This window comes from Triturus cristatus, chromosome 8 (assembly GCF_964204655.1).
Source record: "Triturus cristatus chromosome 8, aTriCri1.1, whole genome shotgun sequence".
In the NCBI taxonomy this organism is placed as follows: Eukaryota; Metazoa; Chordata; class Amphibia; order Caudata; family Salamandridae; genus Triturus; species Triturus cristatus.
Window position 1 is genome coordinate 1,572,088,405 of NC_140591.1, and position 6,030 is coordinate 1,572,094,434.

Below are 6,030 nucleotides of genomic sequence, written 5' to 3' on the forward strand. Positions count from 1 at the left end.
TCTTATTCACAGTAAAATAAAACCACCTACCTGACATGACATCAGTGGACTAAACCTGACCCGCGCACCACATACAATTTTTTCATGTTACAAAGCATTTAGCACAAACACGTTCTTGTAATGTAGGACCCTTGTTAGTGCCTCTTCATAAAGTGGATTATTCATCATTACTTAAAGATGATGCTATTATTCTGGTACCCCAGAAAATGAATTCTGTGATATGTGTTGAACATGTGTTTAACTTCTGTTTAAATATGAACATTTTACTAAATGAGAGATCACAATATCTACACAATCAGCAATTGCAAATGTGTATTTTATATTTATTCCTTATTGATGGAATGCATGTCAATCATCCTCAGTTTCTTTTTTTGATGTAAAATCATCACCACCCACTGACGAATCTTCTTTGTCCTGACACCGTAAATAATAGGATTCAAAGTTGGTGGCACCAAGAGGTAGATATTGGCAACTGTGATGTGAATCTCTGGAGATATGTTGTGACCAAACCGATGTGTCAAAAAGGTGAACACTGCAGTTGTGTAAAACACTAAAATGACACAGATGTGTAAACCACAGGTGCTGAATGCCTTGCGGCTTGCTTCTTTTGAAGGTAGGCTCATTACCGACCGAAGGATAAAAATGTATGACAGGACTGTTGACAGCAAATCAAAAGCTCCTATAAGTGAAGCCACAGTGAGACTGTACGCTTTGCTTGTGTATGTGTCTGCACAAGCTAACTTTACGATGGCCATGAACTCACAATAGGTGTGGGGGACTACATTGGTGTGACAGTAGGGCAAGCTTTTTACGAGGAATGCATGTGGGGAGAAAAAGATTATTCCCCTGAACACTACCACAATACCAATTTTACCTATTGTTTGATTGGTGAGGATAGCTGAGTGCCTGAGAGGATTGCAGATTGCCACATAACGGTCAAATGCCATGGCCAAGAAGAAGCCTGATTCCATAGCTGTGAAGGAATGGATGAAGAACATCTGGACCAGGCAGGCATTGAAGCTGATGTCTTGAGAATTGAACCAGAAGATACTCAACATTTTGGGCAGTGCAGAGGTAGACAGAATCAGGTCAGTGATTGAAAGCATAGACAGGAAAAAAAACAGGCTCGTGAAGGCTGTGCTCCACCTTTATGATGCAGAGAATAGTGCAGTTCCCTAAGAGTGCCAGAATATACATGGAGCAGAAGGGAATGGAGATCCAGCACTGGACAGGTTCTAGTCCTGGAATGCCAATGAGTATGAATGAAGAGGGATGAAAATTGGAAATGTTCAAGGATGATATCTGTGAAACATCTTGGCTTCTTCCCTTCAGCATTTGCTCCCTAAAAAAGAAGAAACCAAGAATTTAAAACAAGTCAACAATCATCAAGTTATAGAGCTTGCAGATTGATGAGTTAGTATTTCTCTTGTGATTCTCTGTTCCAGTATCACCTTTCCAAGATATCCTCTTAGCTGCACAACAATAATATTAAGTCACAAAAATCCTCTGACTCAAATAGTGTAAAAGAAATATGACAAGAACATCATGGGACAGAATATTCCAGGCAAGTATTTTGTGCTTTTCAGTGCTTAATATCCTTATTAGGATGTTGGTCATGAACCGCCTTACCACAATTCGTGGATTCACCCGGAGAATGTGGATGCAACCATCCTATGGGTATTCAGAAACATCTGTTTTTCAATGGCAGCTTGTGCGGCAGGTGGAAAAGGGCCACAGCACAAGCTGCCATTGAAAAATAGATGTCTGTAAACATCCCTGCACTGTGTGGCAGGCATGACGCAGGGCCTGTGAAGCGTTGCAGGGATTTTTAGGGGGGCATCGTAGTTGTCCCCCAGGGCCCATTGCGGAGGGCTGGGGTGAAAAAAATGCTGCTAGGGGCTCCCAAAGTCACTTTCAGACAGTCTTTCTATGTCAGAAAGGCCGACATGGAAAGGCTGTTGGAAAGTGACATCATAATCCCAACAGCGGAGCTGAGGCTGACTCCGCCATCATTATAGGATTACGGGTCATTCCGACGCTCCCTCCGACAGGGGGTTTTGTAATACAGCCGTCGGGGAGACACCATCGATGTCAGGCGGAAACCCTTTGACAAGCTGTTAGCTGGCTTGCTGCCAGACATCGAAATGTGTCCTTTAGTTGGTTATAACATCAATGTTGACTTTTTAAAAAAAAATGTATGGTTTTGTGGTTCAATTTAATAATATATTATTGTTAGTTGTCTGTAATTGTTATAGTAATTGTTTTTGCAATATTTTTAAAGTGTTGCTTTGAATTTATTTCAATTTCTTCTAGAATTGCATATTGTTGCTTTTATAGGGGAATAGTGTGCAAAGGTATTTTAACATATATTTTGATTTTTGTAATTTTTTGGAATGTTTTAAATGTAATTAGTTAGACTATTTATTATATAAATGTTTTAATTGTTAAATAATGTAAACAATATTTTTCTTTCAAATGTTATTCAGTTATTTAATTATGTTACAAGCTGTGCAATTTATAAATTAATGACTTTGTTGTCATTTTCTAATGTTTCATTTTAATTGAATAATTGTATTAATAATTATGTAACTCATTAAGTATTGTAAATTAATTGATTTACTTTATTTTAATTAAGCTATACTTTAGTATGTTTTGCAATTATTTTATTTGCTATCATATGTTTATTTTTTAGTATTGCTTCAGATTTTGTGTGCAATATTTGAGGTTGTAGGATAGTAGGGTGGGACGTGTTTTATTATGGTAAGTGTTTTCAATTGATAAATAATGTTTAAATGGGTGATATTATTTTTATTAATGAGTCATTTTTTAAAATCTATGTTTAATCAAATCTGAACAGTATTTAGTTGTTTATTGAAATTTGTGTATTTTATATTTAGGTTCACTTAAAATCACTCCATATTCTGCACACTGGGTGAAATGGGAAAAATGTGTTAAAACCTATGAACGAACTTCAAAACACAGTAGTTAAGACAGTGGTGTGCAGAATACAGAATCAAGTATATGGCACTTTTAGAAAATACTCCACAGGTATCTTTTCTCCGCATCAGTCACTTAATCGTTCGACTCCCACTCCCTGAAAGCTAGGTAATAGACACTGTGTTGTCCCTGAGTAAGCCATGCTGCTACTTAACTTACAGGGTGGAATTGGGCCAGAGGGGTCTGTTGCATTGCAGTAACAGTGGACTACTGACTCTGCTGCTTTGGGGTGAGCTTCTCATCGATGTGATTGCATTGTTCATATCAGGAAATATGCACATGCACTCTGATGAGGTGATGGCAGAGGTCTTCAAAATCATAAGGAGCAGGTGTATTCTTTCTGGTATTTGCCTCCCACCACTAGCCTCATGCTCTTGAAACCCTTGAACAATTTATTGCGTGGGCTTTAAAACCTTCTGCAAAGTGAAAGCCCTTCATTCTCCTCATACTGAAAATCTGCATCCTCTAGCTTGTACTATGGATAGAGTGCCTTGATGTGGGAAACAGATCATCAAACTTAGAAAAAGAGACCTCTCCGGGTGAGCTGGCAGTCCCTACGGAGGATGTTATGAACAAGTTCTGGAGGCAAATTGTGAGACTCTGAAAAAAGCTTTCCTTGATGATTTCCACGTCAAATGTGGCTCAAAGTGAAAGACAACATCATGAAATTTAAAATTTGTTTCTGATTCTAAAGCAATTTCTGTAAATTCAGCCTCCTTTCACCTAGCCAATTCAATAAGCACTTGAATCTGTTAATTATAATAAGGGCATCAGGGAGAGTTAGGGAGTTCCCCTGCATCCTCAAAGTGAGTTCACACAGCATTTTCAATGCATCCCTCTTTATACCTACATTTTTCACAATAACACTTATCAGCCTTTCTACTAGGGATTTGTAATTTGCTTTTTCTATATTTGAACGTTTTAAGTCCGCAACTGCCATTTTCAAGTGAGAACATAAGGCTGGATACTATTCCAAACTGACGTGACAGTCTAATAGCTTGATGCAACCATCCTTGTATGAAGCCCTCAGTTTGTGGCTTTCAGCAGGACAGCAAATTCTTCGGCACAGGTGTTTTACTGTTGGATTTTTGTGAGACCTGGTAAAGATAGTACACCATGTCAATAAATGCCTTGAAGCTGTGAGCTGATGTCACCTCTTCCAATACCTAGGTGACTGTGATCTCAAACCTGTGGTCTTAGCCGTGCCATGTTTCAAGAGTTGGATAACATTTGCTCATATTTAGAATGCCATGACTCGAGACGCCCAGTTCACGGTTGTAGAGGCAACATCAATCAAGATTTCTTGCAATTCAAGCAAATGGAAGAAACAAGTCAAAAGACTCAGACTCCTCCCAAAACACTGCCCTGATGCACACAGCCATAGGGGCATATTAATCATTGCTGTTGTTTCACGCTTGTGCCACTCAAGGGTGCGCAAAGGTGCGCAAAGGTGACCCAACCCTAAAGTCAGATTTATCAAGCCACGCAAGGCTTGATAAATCTAGAAGAACACAACACTGTGCAATGTAACTCGCTGCCTTACATTACTCTGCTCCTGGAGTGTGTTCCATGGGTGGTTCCATAGCATCCACCCAGGGATTGTGACCCATTCTCAAAGTTACCATTAGTGGTAGACCTAGGAATGCATCGCTGGGTGATACTTAAAGAGGAAAAATATATTTCTGCTTCTTTTTAACATTTTGCAGCACACATAGGAAGAGGATAATTCCTAAGTGGGTTGTTTTTGGTGCAGAAAGGGTCCCGGCTTACAATGAAGGCACACTTCCACCATGGTTCAAGGATGCCTGTGTTGACGCTAGACAGCACATTGTGCACCAGTGCAAGGAAAGGACAGGAATGAGCTATATAATGTCAAATACAGAGCATTCACGCCCTTCCACTTTAATGCATCACAGCAACATGACTTGCTGCATCTCATTGCATGAATTCTTGATACATTTGTCACTTATTATTTACAGTGGTACACTACTCCATGAGAACACAGAACATAACATCTTTTTCAAACATGTATCCAATAATCTTCTTTTCTTCACCAATAAAGTCACAAGTGTCAGCTCAGCTTTTGCAAGAGTGAAGAACTTTGCCCATGTCTGCACTATTTGCCACTTGCAGTCTAACAGATCTGGCATAGGGTTTGGGGTCTTGGTTTGCTGATTATCTATGCTGTGCAAAAAATATGGCATATGGTTTCATGTTGCGAGTCTGTGCTAAAAAGTCCTGGCTGTACTTAAAGAAGAAACTTTTCAGCCTGCTATTGGGCATTGCCCTCCAATTGCTCCAAGATTGTGTTCTGCAGGGCATATTGTTTGTCTTTTTTAGTTATGGAGTTGCTACCAATCAGGAACTGTAGCCACTCTCTTGCCAATTTTGAGGCTCGTCCATGCTGGTGTAAACTCAAGACTCCAACTTCAATACACATGGCACAAACTAGTTGCCTGTTCCTTATTTGTAGCAAGCACATCCAGCACATGGGTAGGTTGCTCTAAATCTTATAGATCTGTTCGCAAGTGACAGGCTCATTGTCTTGGGGGTCACTGTGGCCAGCTGGTACAGTTTCATTAACAAAGAGATCTCCTGAGTCTGACAAAGTGATTGAGATCACTGTTATATTTTCCATGTTAACTTTGCAGATCACCGTTTCCTCTAGGCAAAGCCTTTTGCAGGATTCAATTTCCAAAATGTTATCCTCCTCTTCCGACCAGTGGTTTTCTTTTTTTGTCTTTGTGATAAAAAATTCAGCAAAATCAGTGGCTTATTCATTTTCCTTTCATTCTGTCTGAATGCAGCACACTTGGAAAGAGGAAACAACGAGGAGAAATAGAGATATTTCTCCTTGTTGTGCCTTCCCTGACAAGGTGTAGCATTTTGACACATTCCCAGGGTTACCAGTCTTGGTAAATCTTGGAATATGCCAAAAACCATGAGTGGATGGCTGGGAACACCCATGCTTCATGAATGGAACGCTTTCCCAGTGCAGAGTTACACAAGGCAGACATTTGTGCTGCCTTTGCA

At 39.8% G+C, this 6,030-nt stretch overlaps 2 pseudogenes; both read right to left on the bottom strand.

Annotated features, from left to right (window-relative positions):
* Positions 1 to 323: 323 nt before the first annotated feature.
* On the bottom strand, positions 324 to 1,335 carry LOC146806215 (olfactory receptor 52E4-like; annotated as a pseudogene).
* A 1,695-nt stretch (positions 1,336 to 3,030) lies between these two features.
* On the bottom strand, positions 3,031 to 5,778 carry LOC146806216 (E3 SUMO-protein ligase KIAA1586-like; annotated as a pseudogene).
* Between the last annotated feature and the right edge of the window lie 252 nt (positions 5,779 to 6,030).